The sequence below is a fragment of the Helianthus annuus genome, chromosome 12 (assembly GCF_002127325.2).
Source record: "Helianthus annuus cultivar XRQ/B chromosome 12, HanXRQr2.0-SUNRISE, whole genome shotgun sequence".
NCBI classification, from domain to species: domain Eukaryota; kingdom Viridiplantae; phylum Streptophyta; class Magnoliopsida; order Asterales; family Asteraceae; genus Helianthus; species Helianthus annuus.
In genome coordinates, this window is record NC_035444.2 from 138,531,655 (window position 1) to 138,548,240 (window position 16,586).

A 16,586-nucleotide genomic window follows, 5' to 3' on the forward strand; every position below is an offset into this window, starting at 1 on the left:
TAGGGGTATCGCTAATATCCATATTTTAGCAACCACTGCTGCTGACCCAAACCTGGAACAAATGCTAGCACCCCAACCACCAAATCCTGACCAACCCATGGAAGTAGAAAACCCTGGAAATCAAATAGAAATGCCTGATTACAACCCGGAGGAGATACCTAGGGTACCTGCACCAAATCCCCTAGACCCAAACAACTACGACCCCTGGTGGGACGATGTTAGGGACTACGTGCAACAAAACCCAATACAGGAAAATGTGCCAATACCCAACTTAGGAGCCTACCCAGGGTTAGATCCTCAAGATCCCTATAACATTAGTGATGCATATTTTAGGGAAATTTTAGAGAATCCATACCCATACCAGGCCCCTATGCCTCCATATCAGGAACCCACACCTCGTATTCCAAACCCAGTCCTAGAACCTGCACCCTCAATGAGTGCAGAAAATGTCCAAGAACTTAGGACCTTCGGTGAGGAAATTTTAGAAAGCAGTGAGAGAATGCGACAGGTGGGAGAACGCCTCGTATGGAAATTCGACGAGCGTAATATGGATTTTTGGATGAATCCATATCAGTGAATGTGATGGCAGGAACGGTAGTAGTAATAATAATATAATATAATAATATATGTGTGTATGTGTTAGAAAAAAAAACACTACGGATGCCTACTATTAGTAATGTAGCTTTACATTTCAGTCGGTATTGTAATTTAAATTTCAGTACTGGTGTGTAATGATACATACTATATAAATAGAGTAAAAGTCGCAATGCTCGACGTATTTGACCAAAAAGTGCTTGTCATGTGATTGGCTATATTCAAATATTATTTGTGATATTAATATTTGCTAAATGTTTAAAATTCAGATGGCCGACGAGGGAAATCAAGATAATCTGAATAACCATAACCAGAGTAACATTAACATGATTAATGAGAATCCGGACAACAATAACAATGGAAACCAAATGGATAATAGTGTCGTTCAACACATAGTGGCACAAGGAATTATAGATGCAATGCCATTTACTATTCAAACGGTTCAAGAAGCAAATAATAAAAGTAAGCATCCAAGTGAACCGGAACACAGCGTGAATAATGGACTCGTATTTCAAGCGCCCATTCCCAAAAGAAGAAGAACCATACCATATGGTTGTTCTTACAAAGAATTCTGGTCCTGTAAACCAATAGAATTCTCGGGCAATGAAGGACCCATTGCAGCCCTACGCTGGATAGAGAAAACTGAGGCTGTTCTGAAAATAAGCAAGTGTGCTGAAGAAGATAAGATAATGTTTGCTTCAAATCTATTTAAAACCGCAGCCTTAGAATGGTGGAACACTATCCTCCAGTCAAGAGGACGTGATAGAATTTATAGCATTGAATGGGAGGAGTTCAAAAATATGGTAGAAAGGAAATTCTGCCCTCCCAATGAAAAGGAACAGATAGCCAATAAGTTCCTGAATCTTAGAATGACCGGGGTAGACAGTAAGGGTTACACTACCACATTCTTTGAATATGCTAGGATAGTACCAACCCTTGCATCACCTGAACCAGTGTTAATCTCCCGTTATATCTGGGGATTAATTGGAGAGATTAGACATGTAGTCAAGGCAGCTAGACCCCAAACTATAGAAGAAGCTGTAGAACTAGCCAATACCTTGACAGATGAGTTAATCCGTACTAGAGAAGAAGACCAGAGGAGAAACCTAACCCAAAGGCTTACTCAAGAATTCCGTTCTGGGAATTCCAACCGTAGGAATATAGGTCCTACCTCTGCACCATACTGCAGAAACTGTAAGAAGAAGCATTCTGGAAAATGCTCCACTTACTGTAATTACTGTAAGGTGCCAGAACACAAGGAAGAAAATTGCAGGAGAAAAACCAGTAATGGAATGTGCTACAACTGTGGAGAAAATGTCATATTAAGACAAACTGTCCAAAATTGGCTCCAGCTGCAAACAACAAGAATACTAAAAATGCTAGAGCATTTGTTCTAACGGCAGATGAAGCCAAGATGATTCTGGACGTCATTGCTTGTACGTTTTTAGTTAATGATATTTTTGCTAAAGTATTATTTGACTCTGGTGCAAACCAAAGTTTTATTAATACTTCATTTTGCAAACTCCTAAATCAATCATTAACTAAACTACCACAAGAATGTCTAGTAGAAACCGCAAATGGAGAAACCGTTAGGATTTTTGAAATCTTGCAAGGAGCAAGAATAGAAATTTTTAATCAAAAATTTATTGCAAACCTTTACCCAATGAATCTGGTAGGATTTGATGTCGTGTTAGGAATGGATTGGTTAATAGCCAATAAAGCCAATATCTTATGTGATCAAAAGTCAATTCAGGTAAAATCACCAAGAGGTGAAAAGATCACAATTAAAGGAGATAAACCATCTAGATCCACTAAATTCATCTCTGTGATGAAAACTGCGAGTTATATAAGGAAATGATCTTTAGTGTATTTGATTTCTATAATCACTAACACTAAAGGAAAAGAATTAAAAGACATTCCAGTAGTGTCTCAGTTTTCAGATATCTTTCCAGAAGAATTGGCAGGATTACCGCCAGACAGGGAAGTTGAATTCAGAATTCACCTGCTACCAAGTACAGCACCAATTGCCAAAGCACCTTACCGTTTGGCACCCGCAGAAATGCAAGAACTGAAGAAACAACTAGACGAATTGTTGGAGAAAGGATTCATACAGCCAAGCTCATCGCCATGGGGAGCGCCGATTTTATTTGTTAAAAAGAAGGACGGATCAATGCGTATGTGCATTGACTACCGTGAATTGAACAAAGTCACGATTAAGAATCGATATCCATTACCGAGGATCGATGATTTGTTTGATCAACTTCAAGGAGCTCGATTTTTCTCTAAAATCGATTTAAGATCAGGATATCATCAATTAAAGGTACAGGAAGAGGATATTCCTAAAACCGCATTCCAAACAAGGTATGGTCATTATGAATTTACTGTCATGCCATTTGGTTTAACCAATGCCCCAGCCGCATTCATGGACATGATGAACCGAATATGTAAACCATATTTGGATAAATTCATAATTGTCTTCATAGATGATATTCTAATTTACTCTAAAAGTAAAGAGGAGCATGCAAAGCATTTGCACTTACTTTTAAGTTTATTGAGAAAGGAAAAGCTTTATGCTAAATTTTCAAAGTGCGAATTTTGGTTAGAACAGGTACAATTTCTCGGACATTTAGTTAATCATGAAGGAATTCATGTAGATCCAACAAAGATCGAGGCAATTACCAGATGGAAAACCCCTGAGTCACCAACTGAGGTTAGAAGTTTCTTAGGATTGGCCGGTTATTATAGAAGATTTATCCGAGATTTTTCTAGAATAGCCATTCCTTTAACTAAGTTAACCTGTAAATCTGTTAAGTTTGAATGGGGACCAAAACAAGAAGAAGCTTTTAGAATCCTTAAGCAAAGATTAACCCATACACCCATACTAGCATTACCAGAAGGAACTGAAGACTTTGTAGTCTTTTGTGACGCTTCTAAGTTAGGTTATGGATGTGTATTAATGCAACGTCAAAAGGTTATAGCTTATGCCTCTAGACAGCTTAAGAGTCATGAAGAAAATTATTCAACCCATGATTTGGAATTAGGAGCCATAATTTTTGCCCTTAAAATTTGGAGACATTATCTTTATGGTAGTAAGTTTACCATATTCACAGATCATAAGAGCTTAAGGTATGTTTTTTGGCAAAAAGAACTGAATATGAGACAAAGATGCTGGATGGAGTTACTTAGTGATTATGATTGTGATATCCAGTATCACGCAGGAAAAGCAAATGTGGTAGCTGATGCTTTAAGTCGGAAGTATCACGAAAAGCAAAAAAGGGTACGTTCTCTTAAATTAAATCTACAAGTAGATTTAAATGATCAGATTAGAAAAGCACAAGAATCAGTAATCAATGAGGATACTGAAAAATTAAAAGGAATGATTAAGGAATTAGAACAAGGAACAGATGGAATTTGGAGGTTCCATAAAAAGAGAATGTGGATACCTAAATTAGGAAATTTACGTCACCGTATATTAGAAGAAGCCCATAAATCTAAATATACAATGCATCCAGGAAATGATAAAATGTACCAGGATTTAAGGAAAAATTTCTGGTGGATAGGAATGAAAAAGGATGTAGCAGCCTATGTTTCTAAATGTCTAACTTGCTCACAAGTTAAAGCTGAACATCAGAAACCCTCAGGTTTGTTACAACAATTAGAAATGCCAGTTTGGAAATGGAAATTGATAACAATGGATTTTGTTACCAAATTACCCAAAACAAGAAAAGGTAATGATACAATCTGGGTGATTGTAGATAGGCTAACCAAGTCAGCTCATTTCCTACCAATGAAGGAAACCTTTAGTATGGAACAATTAGCCAAATTATATGTAAATGAAATTGTTTCATTACATGGAATTCCTTTATCAATTGTTTCTGATAGGGATAGCCGTTTTACTTCTCATTTTTGGTCAAGTTTCCAAAAAGCAATGGGAACCAAGTTGAACTTAAGCACAGCTTATCATCCTCAAACAGACGGGCAAAGCGAAAGGATAATCCAGACGATGGAAGACATGCTTAGAGCTTGTGTAATTGATTTCGGAGGTAATTGGGACGAACACTTACCTTTAATAGAATTTTCTTATAATAACAGTTATCACACAAGTATCAATGCTGCACCATTCGAAGCACTTTATGGACGAAAGTTCAGAACCCAGTCTGTTGGGCAGAAATTGGGGAAAAACAACTATCTGGACCCGAGATAGTACAAGAAACAACTGATAAAATCATTCAAGTCAAGGAACGACTGAAAGCAGCGCGTGATCGACAAAAGAGTAACGCTGATAACAGACGTAAACCATTAGAATTTCAAGTAGGAGATAAAGTATTGTTAAAAGTCTCTCCCTGGAAAGGAGTGGTAAGATTCATCAAAAGAGGAAAGTTAAGTCCCAGGTATATTGGACCTTTCAAGATTCTTAAAAGAGTAGGACCTGTAGCCTATCAGCTACAACTGCCAGAGGAAATGGCAGGAATACATGATGTATTTCATGTATCTAATCTCAAAAAGTGTCTAGCCGATGAATCACTCTTAGTACCTCTTAAAGATATAGAAGTAAATGAACAACTCAAATTTGTAGAGAGACCTCTACAGATTGAAGATAGGAAAATGAAGAATCTCAAGCATAAGAGATTAGTTCTGGTTAAAGTGAAATGGGACTCCAAAAGAGGACCTGAGTACACATGGGAGCTTGAATCAGAAATGCAAAAGAAATATCCACACTTGTTCTAGTAGATCTCGAGGACGAGCTCTAAAACAAGGTGGGGAGAATATAACAACCCTCGGTAAAAACCGACACCCTCATAATAATTTTGACACTCTAATATATCTTAAAATGTCTCAACATATCTTTATATGCACCCCATATATGAAAACCGAGCCCAAAATAGATTATAATATATAAAATAAATTAAAAACAATAAATAATAAGTTGAGGCGGGCCGCGTAGGACCTCACCTCAATTTTACGCGGGCCGTATCAAAGCCCATAGTTGGTTTCGGTGAAACTTAAGTTCAGGCGGGCCGCGTATGATCCCGTCTAAGTTCATGCGGGCCGCGAGCGACCTAGAATGTGGCGCAGCCCTGGGCCGCCACCTGGCCCAACACCCGGCAAGCCTACATAGTGACCCAGCTAAGCTACGCATTGACCGGAGGTTAACGCGGGCCGCGTAGGCCCTGTGCTCATGTTACGCGGGCCGCGAGAAAGACAGAATCAGGCCCTATAAATAGAAGGCAACGGGCCTTCAGTCCGATCGTTCATTTCTTTCTTTCAAATCTCAATTTCTGTAGTGGCATTATTATACCCGGGCATTATACCCCCAAAAATAGCGAGGTTCTGCTACGATGTAAGTATTATAACCCCTGGAGACGTATTAGATACGCTGCCCGATTGATCTAGGGTTCCGTAACGGCTGTCGTGGTTCTGCCCGACGTAGTCGTTGGAATGCCGTCTCGGGGAGGGTATTACTAATGTTAAAATGGGTTATTATACTAACACACGTGCATTTGTGTAAATTATAGATATTCACCAGGAAACCCTAAAGGATAACCTAAAACAGCAATGTGAGTTAATCCTCTTTTTTTATATACTCATTTTTGTGAGTTGATCCACTTTTTGTAAACTTTTTTTGTTACTGTTTTTACAAAACCTCACATAATATATACAAAGCAGTTATTGAGCATTTGTAAGAATACAATTATCGTGGGTATGTTGGGGTTTTGTATACAAAATTTGTTACCACCTGGTTAAGGAGTAACATTTCCACAAGTCAGGTCTGACAGTACCGACGGGTGATAATTGATATAACTTGGAAACAAATGTAATTGCGGGATGCGCCCTCAATACTGTTCACTGTGAAATAATTTTAAACTTGATTAAACTGGGATTCACTCACCAGTATTTCCCACTGACAAAATGTTTTTAAAACGCGTTTCAGGTAACAAAATGTGAAAGCCAATTAGAAGCCAGCTGGACAGCACTGAAGGCTTGGAAAAGTGGCAATAAAGTTACTTAAGAATAAAATAGATGTTTTTATTAAATAAATAGGATTTATTCCTATGAAATGTGTGTATTGAAAAACTTGAGTTTTACCCATATGTTTAATGTTATAAAACATGGTGGTTTACTCTGATTAAATATTTCCTAACTACGGTCCTGATGAAAATTTCCGCTGCTAAATTGGATAAATAAATGTGATACCACCGAAACTGGCTCACGGCCGCCCGTTCCCGGGAACTAGGGATCGGGGGCTGTGACAGCTGAGCAACTGAGAAAGTGCGATGCCTGCCAGATTCATGCACCAGTCCCGAAAAGTTCCAAGCACGATCTTGTCCCAATAACCTCAGCATGGCCATTCTATAAATGGGGGATGGACATTGTCGGCCCATTTCCCCCAAGCAAAGGTGGGGTAAAATTCTTGTTGGTAGCCATAGATTATTTCACCAAGTGGCCTGAGGTTAAACCACTTGCAAAAATCACGGGCAAGCAAGTCATTGACTTCGTTTGGGAAAACATTATTTGCCGCTATGGATTGCCGGGAGTACTTGTCACCGACAATGGGAAGCAATTTGCTAAAAAGCCTTTCAGCGTTTGGTGCAAAGAATTTAGAATCAATCAAGTTTTCAGCTCAGTAGCATATCCGCAATCAAACGGTCAAGTTGAGAGGACGAATAGAAGCATAATAGAAGGTATCAAAACAAGATTGGGAAGGTATGAAAGCAACTGGCTTGAAGAATTGCCAAGTATCCTATGGGCCATAAGAACAACCGAAAAAACAAGCCATAAAAGAACACCCTATAGTTTGGTATTTGGGTCCGAGGCTGTGATTCCAGCTGAAGTAGGAGTTGTAACACAACGAATTGTCAACATTGGTCCCGAAACAAACCAAAAAGAGACTATGTTGAACTTACAACTCCTAGAGGAAGCACGAGACCAAGCTGCAATTCAAGAAGCCAAGTACAAGCAACGAATGGAAGCCTACTACAACAAGAGAGTCAACAACGAACGCTTCAAGCCAGGATACCTGGTGCTTAGAAACAATGAAGCTAGCAAAAAAGAGAACCAAGGAAAGCTTGGTCCAAAATGGGATGGCCCGTATACCATCCTTGAAGCATATAAGGGTGGATCTTACAAGCTAGCGGACTCAGAGGGTAAAAGGCTTCCAAGGCACTGGAATGGAAAAACCTTAAAAAAGTTCCATGTTTAAATGGGAAAGATTGGTTTGTATTTCACAAGTTGCATTTCAAGAGTTGCACTATGAACACCTTTTGTAAAAACAATATCTCATGAATGAATGAAGTTGTTTTATCAAATTTGTCTTTCTATCATAAGATCAGGTTGAGAACCTAGCAAAAAACTCCATGGCAAGGGCCATGTAAGGGGATGAGTGTCACACCCCCAAAATCCACCCGCGGAGTACCACCGCTTGGAGGCGTGACATGACCAGGATCAAGCCACCAATCATATTGAACATAACATTTAAATATCAAAAGTAACCAAGACAAACCAACACAATATAATTGGTGTTTAACAAAACGTAATTTGAGTAGCGGAAGCGTAAGTATGTAAATCATAAGTTCAATGTTTAAATGTTAACATGGCATCCACGATCCATGTCCCACAACGACCTGCTCCTCCCTGTGCAAGCTCCATATGTACCTAAGGTCCTGCAAGGCATGCAGCAGTGAGTCAACAACTAGTTGAGCGAGTTCACAGTAAACAGTTCAGTAATAGTAATAGGAAAGTAAGCCTTTTGTTCGTTCGTTAAGTCATGTATCGTATTAGTTCATATTGGTTCGTATCGCGGCCCTCTAGGCATGTATGCGAAGATTAGGGAAAGTTCCCAAGTATTCTAGACTATGTATATTTGTATCGCGGCCACCCTGGCATGTGTGCGAAGTTTTAGTATCTAGTTCGCGGCCCTTCCAAGGCATGTGTGCGAAGATCAGTCATAATATCGCGGCCAACCCATGGCGTGTGTGCGAAGATCAGTTCAATTCGTATACTAGTCTAGTCGTATCTCATCATTACCCTTCCTCACCCTGAGGACCATATAACTAAGTTCCATAAGCTAGGTAAGTACAAGTAAATAATCCAAACCCATTCCCACCCTGGGAACCCCATGCCTTGGCTGTGTGCACTCACCTTGGTTTGCTCGGTATGACCAGTTACTTTTTTTTTAACCGTTGATCAAACACGTCCTAGCACGATTACCACTAACAGTTAGAATCTCACTTATCAATTCACGTATCAAATCACGCACATGACAATTTGCATCAATTATCACGTAGTCACATAATGAACATTCGAGTCACATACATTTCACATAATTCATCACGTCACACACTAACACTTAACAACTCGATACATAAACCCCATATAAGCTGTGCGGCCCAATAGTTAACACGAACCGCTCGACATGATAGCCCAACATACCCTGGCCCGCAACCCCTTTGCGGCCCAGCAGAACAAGCCCAAACATAACTAAATCATGCGGTCCCTAAATGTTGCTTGGGCTACCTATGTCTAAGCCCATCCCCAATATGCATTAAACAGTATGGGTCCATCGTGAATTTAAAGAAGGTGCTGCCCAATTATAATTAATTCAATCAAAGAAATCTAGTAATTCATTAACAAATATTGGCCCGACCAACATATATGCAATCTGTCCTGTTGTTCGGCCCAAGTTGTCATGAGAAACCCACTAAATTCCTATCTAAATTACATCTAATTAATCGGCCCAATTTAAATCAATTATCATCAATATCACGATAGTATTCATCCTCATCCCAATCTAGTTTTCATGCATCGATCAAGGAGCTAGAACTATATGATCTATTCATTCAGTAATTCCCATATAAACCACCCTTAGTTATCGAAATTTCCATTCAGCCATCACACTAACCACAATGTCTAACATGGATCCTAGAACAACATCAGATTGTTAACAACAAATTCAATCACATGCTTAACCAGGTTGTACACTAAGCTTGCGCAGTTGTACTTTCATAGTAAATCCAGTATCATTATTTCAACAATTAAAAGCGATTTATTGTTTACTTCATTTATTTTCTCATTGTTTTGAATGAATAATATATCAATATAAATCAAGCATCGTCCACGTGAGCAGAGAAACATCAAACAACACGTTCCCTGTTTCATTCAAAAATCTATTATATATACTATTCAAATCGTCCACATGAAAAGAGTACTGTCACGCATCGGGTGTTCACCAATTTCATACAAGAGCCTTCTCATACTTGTAGATTCAACAAATACTATTGTTTTCGTAAACATTGTTCAAGGACTATCCTATATCAACATCAAACATTCACATAAGGACGTTGTTCTAACCTGATGTGGATGCCGTAGCGGAGTGTGCGGTAAGAAGAGAAATAAACAGAGTTCCGAGTCGTAGTGTCGCGAGCCACCAAAGGTAGAACGGAGGGCACCGGTGTCGTCGGAGATTTAACTCGCCGTAGAAGAAGGTGATGGTGGCCGGTTCGTCGTAGGAGTTCGAGTGAGAGGGGAAGGGTTGCGACGGTGGGGGTATCTTCTTGCTGCCGTAGGGTTTTCGGTTCTATGCGTGAGGATGACCCTTTACCCGAATATATATACACGCATTCATGCAACATAAAAAAAAGAAGGAACATGGAAGGCGGTGGGGGTTTTATGTGCGTGGGCCGAGATAAGAGATCAAGTAGGCTGGGGAAATTGGATTTCATAAGAGTATCCATCAACAATTTGATTCAAAACTAACAATAGGTATTTTTTTTTTATTATCAATCATGCATTACTACTATTATTAGTATTATATATATATATATATATTATTTTTACTAAACCAACAAATATATAAATATATTTACGACGAATCAGCAATGTCGTTTATGATATCCATGCTATGTTTTGACCCTCAAGGGTTTCGGGTTGCGCGAGTAGGTTGGGTTGACTAGCGGGACATGGCTATGGTTCAAACGGCTCAAGTCCATTCAACACGACAAGGATAAGATATAACTCAGTAGGAACATAGTTAATTCATCAAATAAAATAAAATAAATATCGGATTCGATTTATAACCTTGAAGTTACGGGTTGTCACATCATCCCCAAGTTGAAAGAAATTTCGTCCCGAAATTTAGCACGCAGTCACTGAGGAAGCTAATTAGGTTGCGTGGTTTCCTGGTTTTTCCTGGGGTGTCACATCATTCCCCCGTTGGTTTGGAATTTCGTCCCGAAATTCCGCAGTAGCTTCAGCCTCAGTAATGGTTGCACTTTTCTCGAACAACTAGGGATACTTGTGTTTCATCATATTCATGGCCCAATGCTCATTGAGTAATGTTCGTCGAGTGTAATTTGTCCAAGCGTGTGTTCGTGGGGAATGTTGTTAGGATCACAGGATCCAAAAATGTATCTCGTATGAATGTGGAAACATGAGAAAGAGTAGTCGCAATCGACGAATAAGCGTTTAAGAATCCACAGCAGGGGTTTTACCTGATGTCGAAGGTACAGCTGGTCGTACGCAAGTTGGGTATAGTTAAGATAAAGTTTGTCGTTGATCACATAGAGATGTCACACGGATAGATCAATGATAACAAGAATTCGCCGTAGTAGTGTGGTTATAGTGTAAGTTTGTAGTGTGAAGGTTCACTGAGTCCTTCGTCAAAAGTTGTTAGACTCGCCCACATGCGAAGGAGGAGCAATTCACCTAGATCAATGAACTTAGATGGGTCTGTGATTCATCGAGTCGATAAGTAACCAGATTCGGGGAAATTTCCCTTCGGTCGTGCGAATGAATCCAAGATACGTCTGCGTAGTCGTGAGGTTCCAAAGAAAAGACGCAAAAACGTGTTCCAGAGAGTATGATCGTATCAACAATACATCACCACCCTCAAAGTTTCGGGGAGTTATCACCAATGATCGAGAGTCGAGCCTTCCAATTTCTCTAAGCTAGAGGGTGTTCGTTTCAGTGTCTCAACATGGAGAAGCAAGAACGTAATGTCACTGTGGTAAGGGTGTGATGGTTTGGCCTAAGCCAGTGGTAGAAATTAGACATAGCATTATTCATCAATCATGTGTTAGTGCAAAGATTCCGCATATTTAAGAAAACTATCATGGACCTAAAATACGGCTCCTGTAGAGTAAAGGGGTAAGGTAAACGTAAAGATCATCGTGTTAGTCTGTAGGTTGAGTGATCCGTATCTCCGTTCACGAGTGTCCCGAAGGCTATCCTGTCATCAAAGGCATCCATTTGCCAAGTTAGGTATACGAAGGTGTAGATCGAAGTGGAATAAGAATTATCCACCCAACAGGCTGATGGGGAAAGAATCTTGTGTTCGGTGGAAATCGTGGTATGGTAGTTAGTGTTTCGTTAAATCGGTTGCCGATCAAAGAAACAGGGGATTAGTGAGGTTTATATGAAGAGTTTAGTGAAAACAAGAGTTAAACAATAACCGGAAAGTCGATCATCTAATCTGTTCTCTAGGGCATTTCCAATAGTGGTGTATGGCGGCACGACACGAAAGAGAAGTTCGTTGCATCATGGTCACGGAGGTACATCATTTATCCAAAACAAAATTTGGTTGGTAGGGTTTCGAGCTGCAAAACGACGAACGTGTGTACCTGTGACTGCTTCGTTTTTGGTGACGACGACTGTCGAAGATGATAAGGTCGTCAACAGGGATGCGTGGGTATAGTCCTACTAAACCCGAGTTCGTTTGAGCCAGGTCTGGTCTTCATGAATGTTGACGTGCAAACCGAATGTACGGAGGGTCAGATGGCGACGTCATGTCGAGACAGTCGTATGGATAAATAGAACGCATAAAACAATTGTCGTATTGGGGTGAGGAGAAAACAGGAAAAGAATTTGATCACTACTTATCAAGTTTAAAGTAAACAATTGAGTGTCAAAGCAAGCACACTAGGGCTAATAAGGGCAATCATGCTACTACGTTAACTAAGCATACTATAAACAACGCACAATGCAAATGTAACTAACAAGTAGGTAACATAAACATAGACCATACCATCTAAAGTGTTGAGCCTTGCACGTGGAGTGAAGCGTCGCTGTGGATCGTTGAGCACTGTACAGGTTATAGTCTGATTTTAATAAAAACTTTTTCCCTTATTAAAACCAAGTTCACTATAACCAATGGCTCTGATACCAATCTGTCACACCCCCAAAATCCACCCGCGGAGTACCACCGCTTGGAGGCGTGACATGACCAGGATCAAGCCACCAATCATATTGAACATAACATTTAAATATCAAAAGTAACCAAGACAAACCAACACAATATAATTGGTGTTTAACAAAACGTAATTTGAGTAGCGGAAGCGTAAGTATGTAAATCATAAGTTCAATGTTTAAATGTTAACATGGCATCCACGATCCATGTCCCACAACGACCTGCTCCTCCCTGTGCAAGCTCCATATGTACCTAAGGTCCTGCAAGGCATGCAGCAGTGAGTCAACAACTAGTTGAGCGAGTTCACAGTAAACAGTTCAGTAATAGTAATAGGAAAGTAAGCCTTTTGTTCGTTCGTTAAGTCATGTATCGTATTAGTTCATATTGGTTCGTATCGCGGCCCTCTAGGCATGTATGCGAAGATTAGGGAAAGTTCCCAAGTATTCTAGACTATGTATATTTGTATCGCGGCCACCCTGGCATGTGTGCGAAGTTTTAGTATCTAGTTCGCGGCCCTTCCAAGGCATGTGTGCGAAGATCAGTCATAATATCGCGGCCAACCCATGGCGTGTGTGCGAAGATCAGTTCAATTCGTATACTAGTCTAGTCGTATCTCATCATTACCCTTCCTCACCCTGAGGACCATATAACTAAGTTCCATAAGCTAGGTAAGTACAAGTAAATAATCCAAACCCATTCCCACCCTGGGAACCCCATGCCTTGGCTGTGTGCACTCACCTTGGTTTGCTCGGTATGACCAGTTACTTTTTTTTTAACCGTTGATCAAACACGTCCTAGCACGATTACCACTAACAGTTAGAATCTCACTTATCAATTCACGTATCAAATCACGCACATGACAATTTGCATCAATTATCACGTAGTCACATAATGAACATTCGAGTCACATACATTTCACATAATTCATCACGTCACACACTAACACTTAACAACTCGATACATAAACCCCATATAAGCTGTGCGGCCCAATAGTTAACACGAACCGCTCGACATGATAGCCCAACATACCCTGGCCCGCAACCCCTTTGCGGCCCAGCAGAACAAGCCCAAACATAACTAAATCATGCGGTCCCTAAATGTTGCTTGGGCTACCTATGTCTAAGCCCATCCCCAATATGCATTAAACAGTATGGGTCCATCGTGAATTTAAAGAAGGTGCTGCCCAATTATAATTAATTCAATCAAAGAAATCTAGTAATTCATTAACAAATATTGGCCCGACCAACATATATGCAATCTGTCCTGTTGTTCGGCCCAAGTTGTCATGAGAAACCCACTAAATTCCTATCTAAATTACATCTAATTAATCAGCCCAATTTAAATCAATTATCATCAATATCACGATAGTATTCATCCTCATCCCAATCTAGTTTTCATGCATCGATCAAGGAGCTAGAACTATATGATCTATTCATTCAGTAATTCCCATATAAACCACCCTTAGTTATCGAAATTTCCATTCAGCCATCACACTAACCACAATGTCTAACATGGATCCTAGAACAACATCAGATTGTTAACAACAAATTCAATCACATGCTTAACCAGGTTGTACACTAAGCTTGCGCAGTTGTACTTTCATAGTAAATCCAGTATCATTATTTCAACAATTAAAAGCGATTTATTGTTTACTTCATTTATTTTCTCATTGTTTTGAATGAATAATATATCAATATAAATCAAGCATCGTCCACGTGAGCAGAGAAACATCAAACAACACGTTCCCTGTTTCATTCAAAAATCTATTATATATACTATTCAAATCGTCCACATGAAAAGAGTACTGTCACGCATCGGGTGTTCACCAATTTCATACAAGAGCCTTCTCATACTTGTAGATTCAACAAATACTATTGTTTTCGTAAACATTGTTCAAGGACTATCCTATATCAACATCAAACATTCACATAAGGACGTTGTTCTAACCTGATGTGGATGCCGTAGCGGAGTGTGCGGTAAGAAGAGAAATAAACAGAGTTCCGAGTCGTAGTGTCGCGAGCCACCAAAGGTAGAACGGAGGGCACCGGTGTCGTCGGAGATTTAACTCGCCGGAGAAGAAGGTGATGGTGGCCGGTTCGTCGTAGGAGTTCGAGTGAGAGGGGAAGGGTTGCGACGGTGGGGGTATCTTCTTGCTGCCGTAGGGTTTTCGGTTCTATGCGTGAGGATGACCCTTTACCCGAATATATATACACGCATTCATGCAACATAAAAAAAAAGAAGGAACATGGAAGGCGGTGGGGGTTTTATGTGCGTGGGCCGAGATAAGAGATCAAGTAGGCTGGGGAAATTGGATTTCATAAGAGTATCCATCAACAATTTGATTCAAAACTAACAATAGGTATTTTTTTTATTATCAATCATGCATTACTACTATTATTAGTATTATATATATATATATATATATTATTTTTACTAAACCAACAAATATATAAATATATTTACGACGAATCAGCAATGTCGTTTATGATATCCATGCTATGTTTTGACCCTCAAGGGTTTCGGGTTGCGCGAGTAGGTTGGGTTGACTAGCGGGACATGGCTATGGTTCAAACGGCTCAAGTCCATTCAACACGACAAGGATAAGATATAACTCAGTAGGAACATAGTTAATTCATCAAATAAAATAAAATAAATATCGGATTCGATTTATAACCTTGAAGTTACGGGTTGTCACATCATCCCCAAGTTGAAAGAAATTTCGTCCCGAAATTTAGCACGCAGTCACTGAGGAAGCTAATTAGGTTGCGTGGTTTCCTGGTTTTTCCTGGGGTGTCACATCATTCCCCCGTTGGTTTGGAATTTCGTCCCGAAATTCCGCAGTAGCTTCAGCCTCAGTAATGGTTGCACTTTTCTCGAACAACTAGGGATACTTGTGTTTCATCATATTCATGGCCCAATGCTCATTGAGTAATGTTCGTCGAGTGTAATTTGTCCAAGCGTGTGTTCGTGGGGAATGTTGTTAGGATCACAGGATCCAAAAATGTATCTCGTATGAATGTGGAAACATGAGAAAGAGTAGTCGCAATCGACGAATAAGCGTTTAAGAATCCACAGCAGGGGTTTTACCTGATGTCGAAGGTACAGCTGGTCGTACGCAAGTTGGGTATAGTTAAGATAAAGTTTGTCGTTGATCACATAGAGATGTCACACGGATAGATCAATGATAACAAGAATTCGCCGTAGTAGTGTGGTTATAGTGTAAGTTTGTAGTGTGAAGGTTCACTGAGTCCTTCGTCAAAAGTTGTTAGACTCGCCCACATGCGAAGGAGGAGCAATTCACCTAGATCAATGAACTTAGATGGGTCTGTGATTCATCGAGTCGATAAGTAACCAGATTCGGGGAAATTTCCCTTCGGTCGTGCGAATGAATCCAAGATACGTCTGCGTAGTCGTGAGGTTCCAAAGAAAAGACGCAAAAACGTGTTCCAGAGAGTATGATCGTATCAACAATACATCACCACCCTCAAAGTTTCGGGGAGTTATCACCAATGATCGAGAGTCGAGCCTTCCAATTTCTCTAAGCTAGAGGGTGTTCGTTTCAGTGTCTCAACATGGAGAAGCAAGAACGTAATGTCACTGTGGTAAGGGTGTGATGGTTTGGCCTAAGCCAGTGGTAGAAATTAGACATAGCATTATTCATCAATCATGTGTTAGTGCAAAGATTCCGCATATTTAAGAAAACTATCATGGACCTAAAATACGGCTCCTGTAGAGTAAAGGGGTAAGGTAAACGTAAAGATCATCGTGTTAGTCTGTAGGTTGAGTGATCCGTATCTCCGTTCACGAGTGT